At 37.4% G+C, this 25,400-nt stretch overlaps 1 long non-coding RNA gene across 1 annotated transcript in view; it reads right to left on the reverse strand.

Annotated features, from left to right (window-relative positions):
* Positions 1–6,124: 6,124 nt before the first annotated feature.
* LOC134911075 (uncharacterized) overlaps positions 6,125–25,400 on the reverse strand; it is a 113,773-nt gene continuing 94,497 nt past the window's right edge. Inside the window, exons 4-6 of the long non-coding RNA XR_010176305.1 lie at positions 21,335–21,388; positions 20,624–20,711; positions 6,125–7,048 (exon numbers count right to left, since the gene is read on the reverse strand). This is a non-coding gene — a long non-coding RNA (uncharacterized LOC134911075). The remainder of the gene's footprint in view (positions 7,049–20,623; positions 20,712–21,334; positions 21,389–25,400) is intronic.

Consider the following 25,400-nt stretch of genomic DNA (forward strand, 5'->3'; position numbering starts at 1 on the left):
CCAGCACCATAGGTGTTCCACCATCGATACTTATCCCCATCTGTTTCCCACCATCGATCTCTAGCTCCATCGGTGTTCTGCCATTGATCTCTAGTTCCATCGATCTCTAGTTCCGAAAACTGGAAGAATGTCCGGCCAGCTCTTCTAAAAGCTTCCTCAAGGTTCAAGAAGTATGCGGATAAAAAGCGTAAGGCAATTCCTGCCCTCAAGCCTGGTGATCGTGTTTGGCTGTCCACCAAAAATCTAAGATTGAAAGTCCCAAGTATGAAGTTTGCTCCTCGCTATATCGGTCCTTTCCAGATTAAGCAATTTGTCAATCCAGTTACTTATAAGCTCAAGTTGCCTCCATTTCTGAAGATTCCCAGGACATTTCATATCTCTCTCCTCAATCCAGTGATTCTGAATAGTTTTCATTCTGTGCTCCCCACCACATCTAAGGTCCAGACTCAACGTGGTGTTGAGTATAAGGTCGCCAAGATTCTGGACTCATGCTTCCGGTACGGTCATCTTCAGTACCTGATTGATTGGAAGGGCTATGGCCCTTAGGAACGCTCCTGGACTAATGCATCAGATGTCCATGCTCCCAAGTTGGTTCAGGCTTTCCATGCCAGATTTCCTCTCAAGCCTAAGAATTGTCCTGGGACCACTCCGAAAGGGGGGTTCTGTCATGATCCAGGTAATTTCTCATCAGTGTTTACCTTCCAAATGCCTCCTGAGACTGGCCCAGCATTCCAAGCCTGGATTCCATCTGCGCTGTCTGCGTGCAGCGCGCTGCATTCCATTGCCTCAAGTCTCTTCATTGTGATCCAGCTGCACTCTGGAATCTGCCTAATTACCCAGCCAATACCTGCTTCCTACTGGTATAAATATCCTGCATTAAGGCTGCCTAATCATCAGTGCTTTGGTTGTCTAACCCAGTGATACATGTCTCTCCTTTCTGTTGTTTATACAGCTTGTTCTTCCGGGTATTCCAGCTCCTGTGATCCAGCTCCACTAAGAGACCTGCACCAGTTACCATCCTGTGGTGCAGCCTGTCTCCGCAATGTTCCAGCATTGCATCCTGCGATCGGCAGTGATCCGACACCGGCTTCCAGCTGTGCTCTGGTATAGCTCTCAGCAGCTTCCAGGTTACTTTGCTCCAGGAGAATCTATCCTGCTTGCAGCCCTGCCTGCCACCATCGGTGTTCCGCCATCGATCTCTAGCTCCATTGGTGTTCGCCTTCGATCTCTAGCTCCATCGGTGTTCCGCCATCGATCTCCAGCACCATAGCTGTTCCACCATCAATACTTATCACCATCGGTTTTCCGCCATCTCTAGTTCCATCAATACTCAACATCGGACTCTAACTTCATCAGTGATTTCAATACACCTTCTGTTTGCACAGGTTCCAGCCGGCATCTCCGGCAATTCTCCCAAGTACACTTCAACCTCTGTTCCAACCCCAGCTTCCAAAGTGTCATCTGCTGGGCAGTACCTGCTCGTTCTCCCGATACAGTGGTTACCTGTGTCCTACGGACTTTTCCAACTCCGGGTATTGCAAGGACTTGTTACATCTCATCCTGCATCACCACAGTATCCGTTACAACTGTGCTCCTAGGAACAGTACTGCTTTATTAACTGCACGTCTATTGTTGAAGTTGCCTGAATTGCCAAGTTGTTTAAACGGTGTGTTTAATAAACTGACTTTGTTTTACAATTCCGTTGTTGTGGTCACGCTTTCGGGCAAACGGTGCTTAGACCTCCAGTATGTCCAAGAACCCTATTCTGCCTCCTCAGTTTTCGTACACACCAGTCCCTACAGCTGAGGCCTCCCCAGGTAAGCCTCAGCCCTCAGTTGTGACAAAGAGTGATAAATGACCAGCCAATCAGCTTCATAACTGCCATGTCACAGGCTTTGTTTGAAAAATGACAGTTAGCAGCTGGTTGGTTGGTCATTAATCACTCTTTTTCAGTCTCCACTTTATTTCTTGTTAAGTCTTAATGCATTTGGGCCTCTATCATGAGCACTTATGGAGAATATTCCTTCTATATATGAGATGTTTTAGTATATCTTTATCAGGAGTTTTCATCTGCATATAGTCACATCATATTTTATCCCTATTGTACAGTCTAAGACAGTATTCTCAGTGAGTGATAGCTCTTTTGCACAGTCCTCCTATACCTGGCACATCTTTACCCCTACTGATGTATGTGGTGAGCACACCTACCTACAATCATACCACATACAATATGCTCTTTAATAAGCCAGATTCCATCCAATCTTGGAAGCAATACAGAGTTGTTCCATGTTAATACTTGGATGGGAGACGACCTGGGAATACAGGGTACGTCGTGTAAAGGCCCCACTGCATGGAAATCTGCTTGATCACAGTATATGGTTATACACCGTTGTTGCTGTGCACAATGAAGGTTACCACTTCTCTACATGCGATCACTCTAGATATATATTTTTTCACATATTAAGTTTTGTCCTGATACATCTCTTATCTCAAGTTATCTTATTCACTTATTGGTCTACAATGCTATGTATATACCACTGCCCTTCTTACTATCCTCTAATCCTTACTTGGACTCACATCACAAAGGCATACCCAGTCTCCCATGCGCTGGTCTTCTCCAACAGGGGTCACTGTGGACCACCCTGGTGAAAGCAGATTTAATAGCTTTATCCTTCCTTCATCCCGAACTCCATTCCTTCTTTGGTGCTCTCACCCACTCATTCACTACCTTGGTTACTCGGTTGGGCAGCAGATACCAACAGAATGCTGTTGTTTTCCGGTCATATTTTCCTTGTTACTTCTTTCCACGAAGTAGGATGGTATGACCATGTGTTAACCTACAGTAGGAATTTTTCAGGTTTTACCAGGACTGTTGTATTTTTGGAGACCCACTTTATTACTTAACTTCATTGCAGATCTAACGGGTCACCACACATACAATTCGCCAGATTGTTATTATATTTAATTTTTATTATAATTATATTTATTTAGTTCATTTTTCAAAAATGTTCACGATTATTACAGTCAACTACTAATGTGATTTGCAAGATATTTGTTTATCCAGAACCATTGCAATCATTCAAAATCTGGCTATGACATGCTCACAATTTTTCATTTGCTTTGTGTGAATATATGTACTGTGTCTTGTTTTACTGGTTTTACGTGATGGTTAATACTTGATTTTAACGAATACCATTAAAAATTATATTGTAGAACAGTCTAATTTTTGTAAGAATGCCCCAACACAATTTTAACATTGCAATATTATCATTTTGCGCTGCTTTTCAATAAAGAAACACCACTAAACTACCACTAACTTGGACTTTTATTTAGGCTAAAATCTTATGAATTAGTTACAAAATGATGGCTAGGAAGAGTGATTGTATGCATTTTCACGAAAACTGTAAAAAAATGCAATAACTTTTTTTAAATACTCAGTTACATTTCAGCAGGCTAATAAACACAAGTATTGATACTAGTTTCAATGTATATGTCCAATGTTATACAGAATGTTGATTTTTATTGTCAAAGTACAAGTAGAGATGTTGCAAAAGGCCTTTTAAAAGCTGTATCTTCATATCTTACTATTATACTTGACAAAGTCCTTAAACTGGGTTGGGTTTTACAGTGGCATCCCAATGATTGGAATCCTGACAGGGGAAGGTAAGTATACTATACCTTTGGGCTTTGCTGCACACAACATGCAGGTTGCTGACCTCTGTCTGGGTTCCTGATTATGACAGCTGTTATGCTGTTAGATGGTACTTGGAGATTCGCTGCAAATCAAACAGACACAAAGATGACAGACTGAGACAGAGCTGAACTTGAGGTCAGGAGTAGATAGAGAACTGCTTTTTGTCAAACTAATTTGACAGGTGGCTATACCCCTTTTATTGATCCCTTGCTCCTCCACACTTTTTTATTTGTGTTTGATATAAAATTTATATCAAATGATAATTGATTTGCTATTAAGAAAAAAATGGTCCCTTAGACAATCTGTACATGTAGTAAATTGGTAACCAAAAAAAGATGATGAAAAATACGTATTACATGGTGTTAAACCCCAGCTGTTATTGCGTTGTTGATAAATATAAGGCAAATAAAGGGGAATTTTAAAGATCCGATGTTAAAAAATGATTAGAACTGGAAGATGCCTATACATTGCAAAAGATGGCATGAAAAAAAACCCATAAAAGGAGCATGATTTGCAAATTTGATCTAAGTCAACAGTGGCAATGCGATCTGGTCTCACTCATAGACCTCGTAAAGTGCAATGATGGTTTTAAATATATATTAACCATTATTGATATATTCAGTAAGAGAGCATGGGTTATCGGTCTAACATCCAAACATGCTACAACAGTTGCTGATGCTATTGAAAAAATATTCCAACAAGATTGTGTACCAAAGAAGTTGTAAAACCAATCGCAGTAAAAAGTTTCCAAACAAAATCCTAAATAAAGTGTTAGAAAAATACGGTACAGTATACATTTCACAACCAATAAGGATATGAAAGCGTCCATTAAAGAATGCTTCAATATGACTTTATAAACACGGATGTGGTGCTGTTTCACAGCACAGAACACTTACAGATATATAGATGTTTTACAAGGTTTCATATACAGCTATAATAACGCATATTGTAGAACGATTAAGTGTTCCCCATGTTATGTGAACCCCTCTAACGCTTTGAGAATTTCAAGATGATGTGCAGCACATACTTTAAAACTAAGAAAACCCCACTGAGTTTAGCCATTGGTGAACATGTACTTATTTCCAAATATAAGGATATATTTCAGAAAGGATATGAATAGATTTTTTCTGAGGAAATATTTGTAATACACGGAGTGAATACTAAAGGCCTTAAGCCACTTTACACGCTGATGGATCTCAACTGTGAAGCCATTACAGGGCAGTTTTTACCCAGAGAAGTTTCAAAGCATCCCAAAAAACTATAATAGAATTTACAAAGTGGAAAAGTAAAAAAAAAATAAGACTGTCAGTGGTCGGAAATGCGCGTTAGTCAAGTGGCGCAGGAACCCCACAAAATGTAACAGTTGGGTAACTGTTAACAAGGCGAACGATTGATGGCAAATCATTCTACATAACCTTGCAGAGTAATCCTTCAGCAGATACATTTCCACACAATAGGATTTCTAAATAAATGATAAAACTGTCAAAGGTGATAGACTTAACCTGTGAATGGGAAGTTGCTCTCACAAAGATACAATATCCACAAATGTGGAATACTTTGGATATACACGAATGTAGGTTGCAAATAACATGGGTTGGCACGCTGACTCAAGTGGTGGCGAGAGTCATGAGCATGTGCATTAAACCCGGTTTTTATGAATCAATCGTATTGCTACTGGATGTAATCAATGCAGAAATTGTGAAACATAAACTGGAGGTTGAATTAAGACTAACATATTACCCGTTTGAACGTGTTGTATCATACGACAGTATGCAGGGTTATCAACTCTACAACAAAAAAATGAAACAGAACCACAGCGCTGTCTGGGTATACTGCCAGGAACCCAATCTTTTCCCGACAAGATGAGTCAACAGCCAGTAAAACTTCAAATCCTCACAGAATCTTCACTCCTCATCAAGGAGATTATACCAGAAAAAAAGGAAACAATCAGGAATGTAAGAAAAAGGTCTTCCAGCCGGTATCATTCAAAGAAGGAACCCCTTAGGCACTGACTTTAAATTAGTGCCCTATATGCACTACAAGGTTTCTTTATACACCCGGCTCACAGACCTTCCTTTTCCTCTATAGACTAATGCAAATTCTTGAATAGAATGGACACTGTAGGTAAAAAACTGCCAGGCACTGACCTTAAAATAGTGCCCTATATGCGTTGAAAGGTATCTTTATATGCAGCCCTCAAATTTCCCCTTTTTTTATTCAGGTAGATACAGCAAATTCAAACATAAGAGGTTGACTGACCTTCATACAATTCCCTATGTTCCCATAAAGGTTTCTTTCATGCCGATATAGATAGTCCAAAAGGGGTTGATATCCTCATGCATCTTCAATTACTCATGTTCTCAGATATATGCATTGAGACACATGATATTCCAAAAAATATAAAATTTATTGGTTCTAAAACCACAAGACACAAGGTTACATATAAAACCAAATAAAATAACAATCCCTGACTGAAGGCATCAACCACTGGCCGATAGGGTGGAATGCAAGAATGATGCAAAACTCCTAAGTCTGGAACTTCAGGAGAATTTGAACAGCCTACACAAACAAGTATAAAGATCTTACATGCACCAATCAACCATGGAGGATGACTTTAGTCCAGTTCCCACAATACACTGACGCGTTTCACATCACAATCCTTTATCAAAGTGTAAAGGTGTATTTACCGGGAGCCATATTTATACCCCATGACCCCGGTCACATGATGGATGATTAACAACAAGATATCATAAATATCTAATATTAAAAATCACATTTAACAAATCCTCATCTATAAAAACATATCATTTCATATAAACCAAATTAATTTCAAAAATATAAATAGCATAATAGACATATGATCAAAAACATGTAATGAAAAGTAATGATGTCATCGGTAGGCAGAGTCTTATGTCGTGGCTTCATATATCCAATTTTGGCTAAACTTTATAATGCTACATCTCCATGGAACCATATTGTCCACCTAGTGGGTCCGCTAGTGTGGCGACCAATTCAAAGTCAAAGTCAAAATAGACAGAAAAAGTTCACAAAGAAGTTCATCATATCTGACATCCGGTACTTGGAATGCATGATGGAAGTTCTTATTGAAACGCACCATCCCAGATACTCCCGGAATACTTCCTGAAGTGAATGCATCACCCCGGAAGTAAACCCCTCCATACGTGATGGTCTGGCTTTTGAAGGACGCATTACCAGACTACTCAGATGCCTCCCACTCTGTAATCACTCCCATTAATTGTTCGCCGACGTAAACAAATGTCCTTATTGGCCAGAAATTAATTCATTTACAAAAAATTATAAATACGGTTGTATGGTCCGTTTCTCACTGGGGACCTAAAAAAGAAAAAATAATATACATATTAGAGTAGAATTGACAGCATAAAACCATAAGAGCACTATAAAAACCATTTAAGTTCAAATTCTGCGTTTAACCCATTGTGTACCATTGTTTCCATTTTATATATGCTACGCATCTCTGCCTTAGCTAGATACTCCTCCCTTGTATCGGTATGCCAGTTGGGTTTAATGCACTGCATACCACAAAAAAACACAAAATCTCTAATGTTGCATGCATGCACATCTTTAAAAAGGTAAGAAACATTATGTGTAGGAAGACTCTTCCGTATATTTCTGACATGCTCAGCCAATCGTTCTTTGAGCTTACGTTTAGTTTTTCGGACATATTGAAATCTTTTATCTCATTCATTTTTCCTGTTTGATTGCATTTATAGCTTGTCATTTTGGAGATCCCACGTTTGCTACACGTCCTGCACCGGAAAAAAACCTTTAGAAGTGATTTTCCCCATACTCGTATTTGATGGCATAACACTTTTAACAAGACTGTTTTTACGTTTTTTTGCTCTCCGATAAGTAAAGGTGGGTTTCTCTGAAATATATTCCTTTAACAAGGGGTCCTTAGTGAGGACACTCCAATGCTTTTAAAAAAAATTCTCAACTTGTTTATACCGACTGTTGAATTCCATAATTCTAGCTGCATTTTTAGTTCTAACTCTATTTTTTATTTTTGGAACAATTAATTGGGTCCTATCTAAACCATAATAAGTTTGACGTGTATGTTCAATATGTGTAGGATTAAAACCTTTTGTAATAAAATGGTTTTCAGGGACTCGGATTGATGTAAGTATATTTCCTTTATAGTACAGTTACGTCTTATCCATTGAAACTGACTGTTTGGTATGCTTTTTAGCCAATTTTTATAGTGATTGCTTTCATAATGAATAAAAGAATTACACATATATGGTAAGATCTAAAAAGTTAATCTGAGACTCATCTATATCAAAAGTGAATTTAATATTGCAGTCATTCTGATTTAACTCACTTCAAAATGTATTGAGGGACAAACGATCCCCTTTCCATATAAACAACACATTGTCTATATACCGATGCCAGGACACCAGGTCTGCGCCCTGAGAGAGATGTTTCCAGATATTATGCTCCTCCCAATATGCCATAAACAAATTAGCATAACTAGGTGCAAGCCTGGTGCCCATGTCAGTGCCTTTTAACTGTAAATAAAAGGAGTCCTCAAACTTAAAAAGGTTGTTATTAAAAATGAGCGAAATTCCCTCAAGAACATAATTCCTTTTATCAACAGAGAGACATTCTTGTTCTAAATAAAACTTGACAGCCTCCAGACCTTTACTGTGATCAATGATCGTATATAGTGACGTCAAGTCAACAGTCACAAGTAAAAATCTGGGGCCCAATTGATGCCATCCAGTTTATTGATAACATCAATGGTGTCCTTCAGATTTGCTGGAGGTTTGATTACTAACAGCGGTAACGAATGATCAATGTAATGTGACAAATTAGCCAAAATTGAATTGGCACCTGCCACTATTGGCTTATAGGTTTGTTCAAAGTTTTATGAATCTTTGGCAAGACATATAAAACAGGTATAGAGGGGTTCTCCACGGTCATATATAATTGTTCCTTGTCAGTTATAACATTTTTTGAGGTATATATAGATAATAAAACATTTAGTTTTTGTTTAATGTTTTGAGAGGGATCTGTCCTTAATTTTTTATATGTACTTGTTTTAGCTAGCTGTCTCAAAAATTCTGCATTATAATCATCATGATTAATAATAACCACCCCGCCGTCCTTGTCGGCGGGTTTATGACTATTGCTGAATTAGTTTGCAGAGAACGGATGGCTAGTCTTTCATCTTTTGACATATTTACATGTTTGGCCTTTTTAGAAACAGTTGTCTCCAGATCCTCTTTGACCAATCTCTCAAAGGATTCAACAAAACATCCCTTTTTATGGGTGGGATAAAAAGTTGACTTACAATTAAATACACTGCAGGTATCTATATCATTTGTTACCGTACTGGAACATTCCTTTTGGTCCTCAAAGAATCTTTTTAATGCCAACTTTCTGATGAATTTTTGCACATCAATGAAGACCTCAAAATCATAATTGGAGGGTGCAAACTTCAAACCTTTTTCTAACACAGTGTGTTCCTCCTTACTGCAAACATAATCACTTAAGTTATATAGTTTTATTTTATTACTATCTATTATTAGTTGATTTTCTGTTGAAATGATTCTCTCTATTTAGCTCCTTTTATATTCTTGTCTCTTTCTCCTCCTATTTGATTTTTGATGTTGACCAGCCCTCTTCCCTCTGTGTCTATATTTAGTTACCATCTCGGGGAGTGTGCTGGTTTCCAATCTAAAAAAGTTCATGTTCTTTTAGTGGCTCATACCTATTTTTTCCATAATTATTTACTATACTATCCTTATTATACCTTATCTTGTTAGGGCTCTTTTCTCTGTATCTACCAAATTCTCGTGTGGTCCGATACTGGTCACGATCTCTTATCCCTCTCATCTACAGATCCATTTCTATGTTTAGGTGGACTCCCTTCCTTAATTACTCTATTCATAATGGGGTATTTTTCAGTGCCTCTATACTCAAACTTTTGTATATAAAAAGGTTGATTCTTTTCCTCTATAGGGGTCTTCATCTGATTTCTGTATCTCATAGGTGAAGAATTGGATTTGTGAGATGCTTTCACTGTACTCGATATCTCTTTACCCCCTAGGAAATTTAGTTCATTCTTGGTTCTCATATGTTCCTCACCATGTTGGTAACAGGGCCGGTTCTTAGTCTTGTGGCGCCCCGGGCAAAATATGGGGGCGTGGCTTCAAATGGGGGCGTGGTCACGATGCTGAAAGAAAAAAAGAAAAAAAGAAAAAGTATACTTACCATCCCCCTTCCTGATCCAGACCGCTGCAGACCCCCATCCGCCGGCGCCGCCGCTCTTCTCCTCTCTTCGATCCATGGGAGAGACGTTATTACGTCTCTCCCATAGAACAGCATAGACACTAGAGGTCAATTATGACCCCTAGTGTCTGTGCCACTATGCTGTGCTGTGCGCGATGACGTCATCGCGCATCGCACAGCAAAGGTCCTCTACATGATGGGAAACTAGACCGTAGCGTCTAGTTTCCCTTCATGGAGAGGACCTTTGCTGCGCACCGCACAACTAAGGTCCTCTCAATGAAGGGAAACTAGACGCTACGCGTCTGGTTCCCTTCAAAGCGGGGGGGCACAGCAGGGCACTGCGGGGGGCACAGTGACGGATTTTGCCCTGGTGCGGCGCCCTCCGGATGGCGCCGGCGCCCTCCGGAAGGCGGCACCCCGGGCAAAAGTACCGCTTGCCCGTGGCAAGAACCGCCACTGGTTGGTAATCCTGTTTATCTCTTAAAAACTTATTTTGATTTTTATTTTTGATCTCCCTCTCATTCTTCTCTACTTTCCTGATAATATCCCTATCCATATCCTTCCAATCACATGCCTTAATTGTGATTTTCTATTATTTCTCTATGTGATAACATTCTTAAGGTGCAAATAAAGAGCAATGGTGAGTCTTAAAATACTGAAATGTAAAAATAACTACTCTTCACTTGCTCCAAACACTGACTGCAGCCAGATCCTGTTTCAGAGCCACACCCAGCTTCTATACAACTTTACAACAAAAACATGAAACAGAACTCAATGTCGGCACTAAACTAACAAGGATACTGGGCTTACAACTTAAAACTTAGAGTTTTAAACCTTGCCCCAACAACAATGGGGTTCAAAACATATAAAAAACTTTGGTTAAGGGCTTGTAGAGGTATGGGTGATGTCACAGCACCATCAGAGGCATTGTGCATCTCTGCTTTAAAATTGTATAGGTACAGTCTATTTCCTGCATTACCAACAAATGTGTTTGGCACATTTAACTCAGAACGCATAAATACAGGAGCTATAATTTTGCTTCACGCATCCATCATGTTGGACCCTGGTACAGCGTTACCTTTATACAGAAACTCACCTTTAGCATTCCAGTTTGTGATGTGCTTAAAGTGCGCCATTTTATTTAATAGTAATTCAGTTTTTTTTTCCATACCTGAGATGAACTCTCCTAAAAATTTCATGACAAACATCATCGGTAGCATCTGGCTGGACCACTAATATTGGACCACTAAAGGGTGAGCTAGATGTCCTGATTAATGATGATAGGGAAAATGCAGATTTATTGAATAAATTCTTTTCATCAGTATTCACGAGAAAGGACTGGTTGATGGGAGAAGTACACAACATAAGCGATAACAGCGACCTTTTGCTAAGTACTTGGTTAAACAAGAAAGCGGCCCGAGAGAGATTAAGTAAAATTAAGATAAATAAATCTCCTGGGCTGGATGGACTACACCCCAGGGTTCTTATGGAACTTAACTCAGAGCTATCGAGGCCCCTATATTTGTTATTCAGTGAGTCAATTACTTCAGGATGATACCAAAGGACTGGCGTACAGCAGAAGTAGTCCCAATATTTAAAAAGGGAATTAAAACTCATCCCAGCAACTATAGACTGGTCATTTTTACATCAATAGTGGGAAAAATACTGGAAAGAATATTAAGGGATGTATGCTAGAGTACTTAGATACCTCTAAGGTTATTAATAGGCACCAACATGGTTTTGTGAAGGACAGGTCATGCCAAGCTAACTTAATAAGCTTCTATGAGAAAGTGAGTGACAATATTGATCAGGGTAAAGCAGTGGATGAGATCTTTTTGGACTTTGCTAAGGCCTTTGACACAGTGCCACATAAGAGACTAATTTTCAAATTGAGAGAGCTTGGGGTGGAAAACACTATTTGTACTTGGGTAAGAAAATTGGCTGTACAACAGAAAATAGCGAGTGGTGATAAATGGGATGTTTTCTGAATGGGCCTCAGTGCTTAGTGGAATACTGCAGGGTTCAGTACTCAGGCCATTGCTGTTTAACATATTCATTAATGACCTGGGAGTGGGCCTAGAAAGCACAGTGTCAATATTTGCAGATTACACTAAACTGTGTTGATTAATTAATTCAGACAAGGATGTTGAGTCTCTGCGGAATGATTTATCCAGACTGGAGGTCTGGGCAGACAAATGGGGAATGAGTTTCAATATAGAAAAATGTAAAGTTATGCACTTTGGGACTAAGAATAATTGGGCAGCCTATAAATTAAATGGGGAAAATGTTGGGATAACCGTAGCTGAAAAGGATCTGGGTGTACTCATTAATAATAGACTTAGTAGCAGTACGCAATGTCAAAATACAGCAACAAAAGCAAATAAGGTGTTAGCATGCATAAAACGGGGAATGGAGACTAGGGATGAGAGTGTAATCCTGCCACTGTATAACTCATTGGTTCGGACGCACCTGGAATATTGTGTACAGTTCTGGGCACCACACTATAAAAAAGATATCTTGGAACTCAAAAGGGTTCAGAGGCGAGCCACCAAACTGGTTAGGGGTTAGAGGCACTGAATTATGAGGAAAGACTAACAAGGTTAGATATTTTTACACTGGAAATGAGGAGGCTGAGGGGGGACATTATTAACATTTATAAATATATTAAGGGACAATACAAGGACTTATCAGACGATCTGTTTATAAAGAAAAACGCTACACAGGACAAGAGGATACCCCCTGAGGTTAGGAGAAAAAAAATTCATACACAACGGAGGAGAGGGTTCTTGACAGTAAGAACAGTAAAGATCTGGAATTCCCTACCGTAGGAGGTAGTAATGGTGAACTCACTAAATAAGTTCAAAAATGGATTAGATAAATTCCTAACTGATAGAAATATCCAAGGCTACAGCATCTAAGTGATTTATAATTTTATAATACAGGTTGAACTCGAAGGACATCTACAGTGTAGTCTTTTTTCAACTTCACCAACTATGTAATTAAAGTTGACATTTCTGTATCAGCCTGTTAATTCAACACCAGATACCTCTGCAACGCGGCTGTGTATCGTTTTGCCTTTTCATAACCTGATAAATTGTTGTTCTGTAGTATGTTTACAATCTCTGCAGCTAGACCTTGTGTGGCTGTTTTACGTATGTCATCCCTACTGGGTTTGTTTTGTAAATGTTCTATCTGCCGCTGAGGCAACAGGTACATTTTCTCAGTGTATTCTATTAGCAGAAGCACTGTTATTAATGGAATAGCAAAATCAAGCAACAACCCAAAAAATCTGCCAGATTGTTTCACCAAACATTATTTTTAACCAACGGTACAGTTCTTATTGTAAAGCAATTTTATAAGGGCACGCTTCTTTTCAATGTACTTCAACTGTCATTGTGATAAAGGTATTTTACCCTTAAGAGTGTTGAGAGCTATCTCACAAATGGCTGTCACCAAATTGTTTGAAGCATTGGATAAAATAGCATTTCTTTGGGTCTGTGTCAAATTTATTAGCATCTTTAAAACCAACCAATTACAGCCTATCTGGGCTGACATGTTCAGAGCTGATAGGACTATGATGAATGATTAAAAGTTGTGCAATTCTAGCTTTTTAGAGCAGTAAATTTTAATACATAAGCAACCAGCTCATCTGGTGGAAATAAACCACTATGTATATGGTACTCATCAAGCATATTGATTCTTAAATCATCCAGTAAATAGCCATAAGGTAACCTATTCACATTTTTAAAATCTTCTAGAAAGAATTAATTAATGCTGAGATATATATGTCTAGCTAGAGTTGTCACCTGCAATTTATCTAGAGGATTTTTTAAAAGGACCATATAATTTGTGTTTAAATGTATCATCCTGCTCTTTGTACCTTGACAAAAGACATTTTGCACTAGGTACATGATGCTGAGATTTCTATGGTGTACATACTTTGTGAATGCTTTCTCAATCTCAGAATTTATTACTAGCAGGCTCAATCAGATCATCAACAACCACTAAATTAATGTTATCAGGGGAAAAAGTTGGTCATTGTAAAAAGTCACAGGTAGACCCTCTATAAATTGCATGCCTTAGAAATCATGTAGAAGCTGATCGTACATAGGCTGCCAACAGCCGTAAAACCAAACAAAATTATCAGGCACATGCAATATGTGCGTAGCGGCATTTTGCAGCAGCGTTTTCACAAAATATCTTTTCACCGAATTGGGGGGACCAGGTAAAATACATGAGAAGGGGTGTTGAAACCAGATGTCCATCTTAATACCCGAACGGAACTGTTGTGAAGTTATCTGTAAGTTTCTGATTAGTGTAAACGCACTTTTGAGTTTTCTGCAAGGTGTGTGTATCAATGTGCCAGTACTTTTTAAACCAGACAATACAGGGTTGACGGATCACAAATATCACTTATAATTATCACTTGCATCTTCTGTCACTTTTGACCATAGCTCATTTTAGTCAGTTTGTTTTTCTCATCACCGTTGTAACACGCACCACAGCCAAGATAAAAACACCCTTGGAATTTTAACACTGTGGGTACGCCGTTAATCACAGCGTAACCATCAAGGCGATAGTTACCAACTTTCTTTTCACCTCCTTGTAAAGTGTGCCTCATTTGTATACCTTCTTTGAGTTCTATGTACATCAACAATTGTATGACCCGTGTTGAGTAACGCTTATGAGTTTTATGTTGTTATCACCCGGTACAAGTGTATTTTACTTTAAAATTTGCACCGGTACATATCCATGCATGCCGATGCCAAAGTTAGTTGAAAGGGGTCAACGTGCCTCTTAACAGCGACATTACTTGTCTTCTTAGTTATTACAAATTATTTTCCGTAGCTATAACAGCATCTCTGAAATAGCTACATGCTTTTTGTAAAATTTTGACATCCACCTTACAGTAGCGTGCAAGATCATCCTGAAAGTTGAATATCACGTGCTTGTTTTTTTATACTATTCTGTAAACTCCGTTTTATCTTCAGCCATCATATATTGTTTACCAAAATATTCTATTGAGGGCATAAACCCTATGTAATTTTGGTTAGCGGCCATGTTAAAAAAAAATGTGGGAAATGGCCTTTAACACCATCAAAACCCATTGCTTTTGATATTCGACTGAGGCTCATGGGCAAAAATTTTAAAGAGTCAATAAATCTTATGTTTAAATCAGTCACCATTATGCACATCTGTTTACTACCCTGGGTCAACACATCGATCTTAAATTTATAATTAATCAATTGTCGCATTACAAAGTATGCATCATAACACCCAGCATTATGTGCTATTATGTGCATCCCTCAAATTTTTCTCTCATGAATTTTTTTTACAAAAATCTCTATACAAGCAATGCCCTTAACCTCCAGGATTCCTCATCCCTTAGTGTTAGAGTGTAATAGTAACTTGGCACATGAATACCGGTTTCTTTGCTGCACTCAAAATCATATATTTTTTTAATTCTTAGTGGGATTCAAGGGTTTTATTGGTATGGGTCATTGGGTCTACACAATTTAGGTCGACTGTCATTAGGTTGACCACTATTAGTCGACATGCATTAGGTCGACAGTGTCATTTGGTCAACAGGGTCATTAGGTCGACATGTACTAGGTCGACAGGTCAAAAGGTCAACATGAGGTTTTTTCTTTTTTTGGTGTTGTTTCCTTTGTAAAGTGATGGGGAACCCCAATTAATGCACTGTGTCCCCTCGCATGGCTCGCTTCGCTCGACATGCTTTAGGCAGGGTGCCTCACTCATCTAACACTACGCTCGGCACAGGTTACTATTCCCAATAGTAGTCCACGTGGATCATAAAGTATGATAAAGTCCAAAAAAAACAAAAAAAAAAAAAACCTCATGTCGAACTTTTTACCTGTTGACCTAGGACATGTCGACCTGATGACCATGTCGACATAGTTATCCTGATGACCTATTGCATGTCGACCAATAGCGGTCGACCTAATAACTGTCGACCTAAGTGGTGTCGACCTAATGACCATATCCCGGGTTTTATGTTTTATATGTAACACAAATTACCTGCAAAACCAGCAACACATGTCTCGTGAATGGGGCAAATCATGCCTTCACGTTTGTGTTTGGGGGTCGTGAATTTTCCACATTTCTCACAATAAATGTTGTTAAGGGACAGCATCTTGAGAGACAAGGCTAGAGACTTGTGTACCTCTAAACATTCAGTTGACCTGCAAAACACTTATACATTGAACACCTTAGAGCAGAAGCACCAGTATCAACACAATCCTGTCTGAGACAACAAAGCCTTAATATCTAATATCCAGCAGTAAAGATGATCATACCATAAGATGAAAAGAATGTTATTTTTTTACTGTCTGTGTAAAAGTAATGCCATTCCCCACTGTGTGATAAAGAATTTTAATAGTTGCTGTTAAGTGATTTTCAAAAACAGCAAATTCACTTAATCCAATTGCTTTATCAAGAGTTAGGTTCAAAGCTTTATGAAGCTTGAGAGCCCTCTTGTGGAATATTTGGTATGTGGTGTTATCGTTGTCTAGAAGTTTGCAGAGGCTAGTGGCCAGGCACAGGTTGTTACTGATGTTATTGAAATCATATAACAAATGTCTGTGCTTCTCTATAATATGGCTATGTGGTATTTTACATAATCTTCGCCCTGTGAAAGCTCCTCCTAGGTTATTCTTGAAAACAGAGATCACGAATTTTAACTCATCACCGCCAAATAAGCATTCAGCATTACTTTGCAGCACATTTGTTATCTGAGTAAAAAAAACTGACGGAGTATAATACATAGTGCGACTTAGGGTGGGAATAGATAGTGTTATGTAACCCACCGCCCTCCAGTTTTAACTGTACGTGAATTGTTTTGCAAACCAGGCTGTTCACCATATGTTGGTTAATTGTCTGGAATGTAAAAATATCCACCCCAAACACGTTATCTGCACCACAAAGGAAAAGAACAATTAGCAGCGCTAATAGATGTATATAAACATAAAAATATAATAGAAGGATTGGGTGCTGATATAAAATAATTTAATCAATTTTGATCATTAACACACTATAAACACGATAAAATATAAAATGGATAATATAATACTAAATAGTATTGGCTAAAAATTGAGGGATCACAATATTGCTGCCTGCTGTTAATGTAGTCCGTTCCCAATTAATATGGACTGGATAGTGCAATGGATGAACTACTCTGGACTGACGGCGCAGTCTCTGGATGATATTTAGTTACCACAGTTGTACCGCTGGAGGAATTGATGTCCCTTCAAGATGTTAATTGTGGGTCCTCACTGCATCGCGGTGTCTCCTTAGTTGCCAAGGAGTGGTGGTGGTTCAGTTGGATGGAGTGTTCAGAAGGTCCAAATGATAAGCACAATGTCCAGTCCTGGTCCGGATAACGTGGCAGCAAATTTCCAATAGGTGATAGCCCCCAAAAGATTGGTCCCTGACGCGTTTCGCTGCAGGTCCTGCAGCTTTTTCAAAGGTGGTTTGTATGAGTGAGGAGACAGGGTTTATATACTGTGTCTAATGATTAGATCAAAAACGGCTGTGCACCCAATCCTTCCTGTTTTGCAATTAACAATTTGAAATTACTCAATTGAGATGAAAAAATCTACATCTAAGACAGACTCAATTTCCTTTAATATACAACATGTATTTTTCTCAACGAAAATGATTTTATATTCATGTTTTGGTGCTAGTTCAACTTAACATGGAATTACTTCCGGGTCAAAGATTCTCGGTTATACAGTTTCCCTTTCTTATATATACCAGGATCTAAGTGTTTCTAGTTAAATATGATATAGTCAACCGCCACTTTCATGTTAGGATTCTGTTATAATAAAAAATGATAAAAACGTTACATATATTAGGAGAGTAAACATTTTGCATTATTGTAATTGCTTCCGGGTTTCGGTTACATCATTTCCGCTTAATGCACCGCAAACAACGGCCTTTCAATAAGTAAAAAAGAGAGAGGAATCTTCGTCCTTTTCGAGCGGAGCTACACATCAGAACTTCCGGGTATAGCGTAGTGCGTCATAATGCGTCACTTCCGGTAAATGAAACGCAAGCCGCAATCACTATAGGGAAGTGTCAAATTGTTTCTTAAATGCCTCACTGGTGGATATAGTACAAAAAACTCCATTCTTATAGTACTTATGGAGCAGGGATATTAATCTTATATATATATATTACTTTAGAGAGTATTTTTCAGCATAAGCAGCTTTTGATATATACTGACATTTATATTTGTAGAGGCTATGAAAAACTTTTAACAAACATTAGTTAATTGTGTTTGTAATTTCTAACGTTAGTGTATATATACATAATCAGTAAGTGCTAAAGACAGATCAACCTAAGATCTACACAAAAAAAGTAACCACTTATCATTAAATCACAGCATTTAATTCTACAGATTCATTAAGGCCATCTGGAAAAATCGTATTCATTCGGTACATCCAAAATACCTCCTGCTTACATAATTTTATGAATCTATCCCCACCTCTTGAGGTATGGTTTATAGATTCAAGCCCTACTACTCTTAGACACTTTGGATCTCCATTGTGGACTGCATCATAGTGTTTAGAAACACTATGTGTTTGTATTCTCTTTAGGATATTTCTCCTATGTTCTAAGAATCTGGTTTTAAGAGGTCTAGTTGTACGACCTATGTATTTTTTCTCACATCCACATATTACATAGTGTTTCTAAACACTATGATGCAGTCCACAATGGAGATCCAAAGTGTCTAAGAGTAGTAGGGCTTGAATCTATACCCCATACCTCAAGAGGTGGGGATAGATTCATAAAATTATGTAAGCAGGAGGTATTTTGGATGTACCGAATGAATACGATTTTTCCAGATGGCCTTAATGAATCTGTAGAATTAAATGCTGTGATTTAATGATAAGTGGTTACTTTTTTTGTGTAGATCTTAGGTTGATCTGTCTTTAGCACTTACTGATTATGTATATATACACTAACGTTAGAAATTACAAACACAATTAACTAATGTTTGTTAAAAGTTTTTCATAGCCTCTACAAATATAAATGTCAGTATATATCAAAAGCTGCTTATGCTGAAAAATACTCTCTAAAGTAATATATATATATAAGATTAATATCCCTGCTCCATAAGTACTATAAGAATGGAGTTTTTTGTACTATATCCACCAGTGAGGCATTTAAGAAACAATTTGACACTTCCCTATAGTGATTGCGGCTTGCGTTTCATTTACCGGAAGTGACGCATTATGACGCACTACGCTATACCCGGAAGTTCTGATGTGTAGCTCCGCTCGAAAAGGACGAAGATTCCTCTCTCTTTTTTACTTATTGAAAGGCCGTGGTTTGCGGTGCATTAAGCGGAAATGATGTAACCGAAACCCGGAAGCAATTACAATAATGCAAAATGTTTACTCTCCTAATATATGTAACGTTTTTATCATTTTTTATTATAACAGAATCCTAACATGAAAGTGGCGGTTGACTATATCATATTTAACTAGAAACACTTAGATCCTGGTATATATAAGAAAGGGAAACTGTATAACCGAGAATCTTTGACCCGGAAGTAATTCCATGTTAAGTTGAACTAGCACCAAAACATGAATATAAAATCATTTTCGTTGAGAAAAATACATGTTGTATATTAAAGGAAATTGAGTCTGTCTTAGATGTAGATTTTTTCATCTCAATTGAGTAATTTCAAATTGTTAATTGCAAAACAGGAAGGATTGGGTGCACAGCCGTTTTTGATCTAATCATTAGACACAGTATATAAACCCTGTCTCCTCACTCATACAAACCACCTTTGAAAAAGCTGCAGGACCTGCAGCGAAACGCGTCAGGGACCAATCTTTTGGGGGCTATCACCTATTGGAAATTTGCTGCCACGTTATCCGGACCAGGACTGGACATTGTGCTTATCATTTGGACCTTCTGAACACTCCATCCAACTGAACCACCACCACTCCTTGGCAACTAAGGAGACACCGCGATGCAGTGAGGACCCACAATTAACATCTTGAAGGGACATCAATTCCTCCAGCGGTACAACTGTGGTAACTAAATATCATCCAGAGACTGCGCCGTCAGTCCAGAGTAGTTCATCCATTGCACTATCCAGTCCATATTAATTGGGAACGGACTACATTAACAGCAGGCAGCAATATTGTGATCCCTCAATTTTTAGCCAATACTATTTAGTATTATATTATCCATTTTATATTTTATCGTGTTTATAGTGTGTTAATGATCAAAATTGATTAAATTATTTTATATCAGCACCCAATCCTTCTATTATATTTTTATGTTTATATACATCTATTAGCGCTGCTAATTGTTCTTTTCCTTTGTTGTGTTTAAATTGGGGGTGACTAACCCAATTCTTATAGCAGCAGCTGTTTGAGCAACAGCACCTTTAAGCGCCCGATCTATTTATCACACTTGATAGATTACTTTCTTTGCTACGTTATCTGCACCAGATGGCAAGGCTGTACCCATATCGCCATAGCCCTCATTATTTACAGAAACTGCGTATGGATAATTATGTGGTAAAATAAAAATTTTAATAATAAATAATGCACAAGTTATAATCACACATTTTACATTTTTAAAAATAAATACATTTTTAAGTACTGTGGAACTTACAGTTTAGATGTTGGTAGCTGGGTATGGACTCAGATTCTTAAATATACATGGTGCTGTTGTCATCTAAGACATCCTGATTTGTCTGTCTCTAAAAAAGATATAATGCGATTGGATTAATGACCGTATACTTTTCAAACATTCTGTAGTTAACGTAATATACATTTAAATACCTTTAAAATATAATTGTAAATTATAAGATGATGTATATTGCAATGATTTATAATTAAAATACATTATTTGTATCTTCTTTTACTGTTTGCAAATACAGTACAAGGCACAGCATACTACATAGCCGTTAATAAAATAGGCATAATGCAATATGCAGTAGATACTGTACAATAATTAATATATGGTATTTAATCTACACATTGTACAAGAGAGGCATAAATTATATATATAGTAGACACTGTACAATAATTAATATATAATATTTAATCTACACAGCGTACAATTCTTAAAGGCATAACTGCATTATGATAACCAAGTTGTTGACACAAATTAACTGTATTAGAAAATTCTGCTCAACTCAGTTGATGTCTCGAGAGCCTTTTTATTTTTACACAATTTATATATTTTTTTAAATGTTTCAGTGTAAATTTTTGTAATTTACTTTTTTTAAACAACACAATATTATTTTAACATGCTCATTTGTGCTTACTAATAAATAATTAATCAACAGTTAAATTAATAGCCCAATGCTTAAATACAAACCTGCATTATACTTGTAAAGTGTGTGACTTGTAAAAAAATCTTTATTAGTAAGTTCTGCAAAATATAAACACAATGTATTTTTTAAATATATGAAATGACAAGACCCAGCTAATTTGTTAACACTGCTTTACATTGCAGAACAAATATAGCATGCAGATCTCTAAAAACAATTATGACGCTGTGTATTACAGATGCACCATATTGCGTTGAATAATACAACACATTTTTTTCATAAAAAATTATTTACAAATAATTAATTAAAAATAAAAATAATCATAATATAAAAGAGATATACACTTAATAATATAATATTCAACAAGAAACACAAGCAGAAAATAATAATAATAATAATAATAATAATATTTACAGCATACAAAAAACATCACAGCGTCTAAGAAAAAGAGATACTCGATCAATCTGACAATGTGCTACAATTCTCTAAAAAACAATTACTATTGTATGTATTACAGAGGCCCCCATAACTTGTAGAAAAATTATATAAAGCACATGATAACCACACCTAATAATATGAATAGTATATAAGTGTACACATATACTGTATATCATTTTAAAACCCATAGTATGACACAGAATTGCAACATTATAGACCAATCCAATCATGAATACAAAAACTTGACCCTGTGCTATTTTAGGCTAGATAAATTACATCAGTAACATGCAAACAGTATAAAACCAATCTAATAACATTTATAATAATGGCAGTATCTTTAATTTATTTACACATAAGAAAAAACAATTATAACCACTATCTGACTAGCCACAATAACATGTGTGTTAACAGTAATTAATTATATAAATAACCACTCTCTATGAAAAATTACCTGATTAACCACTTGCCTAGCATGGTCGCATCACATGCGACGATACCACCAAGTATTTTATCTGACCTGGTCGCACAGGATTCGACCAGTCAGATAGACAGTGTTAGCAGCGGCAGGGAAAAGAAACTTCTGCACCCTCCCCTCAGTGTTTGCTGTGCTGCCGATCACTGCTGATCAGTCATCAAGGCAGGACCACCCACCTAGTGGCTGCAGTCAATAGCAGCCACTGGAACAGTGAAAATCAACCCCCCCAGCCCTCCCTGTGTACCTGGCAGCTGTCTGAGGTGTAAAAAGTAACATTGTAATGTGTTATCGATGTTCCTGACTGATGTTACGATGTTTGAGGAAAAAAATATAAAAAAATAATTCCAATTTTTTTTATTTATTTTTTACTAAAATCATTTTGGATAAGATTAAATTTATGTCCTTCACCTAATTCACTCATAAAAAACAACAATTTCTGAGTGGTGTTTGGGGGGGGGGGGGATTGTCAGTTAAGTGGTTAATGCAACCATTTTTACATTTTTATAACTGAAATTAATGTGGTATCTTAGATCAGGGTGAATACATTATAGTCTGATCAGTGCATCCTAAATATATATATTCAACTTTAAGGAACTATAGAACTTTGCACACACACACCCTTATTAGGCATGAAAGATAAGACCTTTATATATGAATCTGACAATTTACTACAGACTTCTAAAAAAACAGATTAAAAAAAGTTTAACAAGCAAATATCTCAGGACTAATGCATTAATAACTATACTTACAAAGACAGATAGATTGCAGCACTAATTGAAGGTCCCTTCTGTTTAAAATGAACAGGTGCCCTCAGGGTATTCTCTTTTGACTATGCAACAATAGCTAAGCTTATGTCTGAAACTGACCCCAATGACCCATATGCAGTACAAGCTGTTCATATACATGATTTTTTTTCCTTTAGAAAAAAAACAACCCTTCACTATTTGCAATGATAGACATTTTTTATAAATCAAACTATCTCAGGACTTATGCAATAACAGCTAAATTTATACGTAATCAGAAATTACAACATTAGCCAAGCCATATGTTGAAGCACTACAACTATTTTCTCATCAGAAAATTTCAAATCAATTATAACTTGATATAAATTTTATATCAAACACAAATAAAAAAAACAGGCAGAGGAGCAAGGGAACGATAAAAGGGGTGTGGCCATCTGTCAAATTAGTTTGAAGAAAAGTTGTTCTCTATCTACTGTCAGGAACCAGAAGAGAAAGCAGACACTAGGATTACAGAAACCAGGGATGGAGCACAGTATTAGGCAGGAACATTGAGCAGGACACATAGGTAGAACACTGGAAAACACTGAGGCTATTACGCTGGAGTATGGTATGAGAGCCTATAGTCTCATTTTTCATTGCCCATAGAGTGATTTATATAGGGCAGCACATTCAAAAATGACACCCAAACATGATGTCATGTTTAATTCACTTTTCCCTTTATATTGAATACAGCAGCACTTTCATCTGTTTGGAAGCCACAGCAACCTGTTAATTTCTGAGACCTGACCACTGCAGCCGGAGAAAAACCTGCACTGATGGCCACCCACCCACAGAAGACCAGCTGCAGGACTAAGATACCAGCACCACATACTAGGTAAGTGCATACTGTTCTCTGGCATGCTGTGACATTACCCACCACCCCCTCTAATGGTGGGCACCAAACACCCCTCAAAAGTCTTATGTGGAGATTTTTGGTGGAATTTCCAAAGAAGTTATATGCACTCTATCTTCAATAGGACTTAAGGTGCTAAACAGATAGAATAAACATAATACAGTGAAGAAACAATGAAGTACTGAAAAGCTTTTCATGGAATACAGAGTACAGAGATACTAAAGGAACAATTAAGAAAATGCTTGAGTAAACAAGAAAGTCTTTGGTCCGTTCTTGAAGTACAGTATTCTGGAGTTGGGTCCTCTCGATCTGTAAGGGGGAGTGAGTTCCATAGACCTGTAGAGTGTAGCTGCATAGCTAAAAGTTCAACCCGCAGATGAGTTACGGGAGATTCTAGGTACTGCTTATAGTCCTTTAAACCAGCTTTAAACCAGTCCTTCTGTAGTTGACATATGTTTTTTATATTTTGTTCTTTTGTGCTCCTTTGATTTAATATATATAAATATATATATATAGAAAAGAAAACAATGGAGGGCGCAATGGTGAGTGTAAAATCACAAGTAATTTACTGATAAAGTATTCACTCACATACATTCAAGGTAAAAGGTAACCAGCGCAATGTAGACAAACAGTGTAGCCTCCGGATAGCCCACACCGATTAACACCGTTGCTCCCTGGATACCAACAGCCGCTGTGATCTTTCAGCCGCACGGACTCCAAACGGACCTCACACGCCGGCACTCCGGACACTGGATCCACGTCACAAGTCCTGCTGGCCACGCCCAACGCGTTTCGTCACGGGACTTCATCAGGGGGTGTGGCTAGCACCATTACAACACACAATTTATATCAAAGCAGCATAATTGATTCAATAAAAATACATAATTGCAAATCTACAATAATAGCAGCATAAACAACATTATTAGACAAAAATACAACATATCAAAAAACAATATCATATAGTACATATTTAAAACGAAACTTAAAACATATATATTAAAAATGCACCGAAATAACGACTATACAGAGTAGTCTCTGTTAAAAGGGATAAACTAATTAATAATTAGCGCAGCCTCCCTAAAAAAGGTCAAACACTTTTAAATGAACCACATATGCTCGGCTGATAAGAGAAGGTTAAGATTATATGGATATTTAGTACCATCCTGTATTAATAATAATAGTTTATAACGGGTTATAACCTCAATCACTTACACTACTATAAAACCTAAAATAAAGTTTTTTAGAGTGAAATACCCATTAAATCAAAGCGCATGAGAACATGAACGTCTTTATACTAATGCGTTTCTAATTGACAAAACATCAGAACCACAATATTTTATTGAGTTCAGTACCATCAGCCATTATTAATCTAGTACTGGTGAGACAAAAACACAAAGGAGCCAATGGCCCAACTGCAATGCGTTAAAGTCACCAATATCAGTAACAATGGCTTTTAGTGCAAAAAGGGCGTGATGTCATAATTTTCATTAAGCCCATACGGGCTGATAGTGTTTAGTGTATGTATCCAATACATTTCTCTTTTTCCCAATAATTTGGAAACATCA

Source organism: Pseudophryne corroboree, chromosome 4, assembly GCF_028390025.1.
Source record: "Pseudophryne corroboree isolate aPseCor3 chromosome 4, aPseCor3.hap2, whole genome shotgun sequence".
NCBI classification, from domain to species: Eukaryota; Metazoa; Chordata; class Amphibia; order Anura; family Myobatrachidae; genus Pseudophryne; species Pseudophryne corroboree.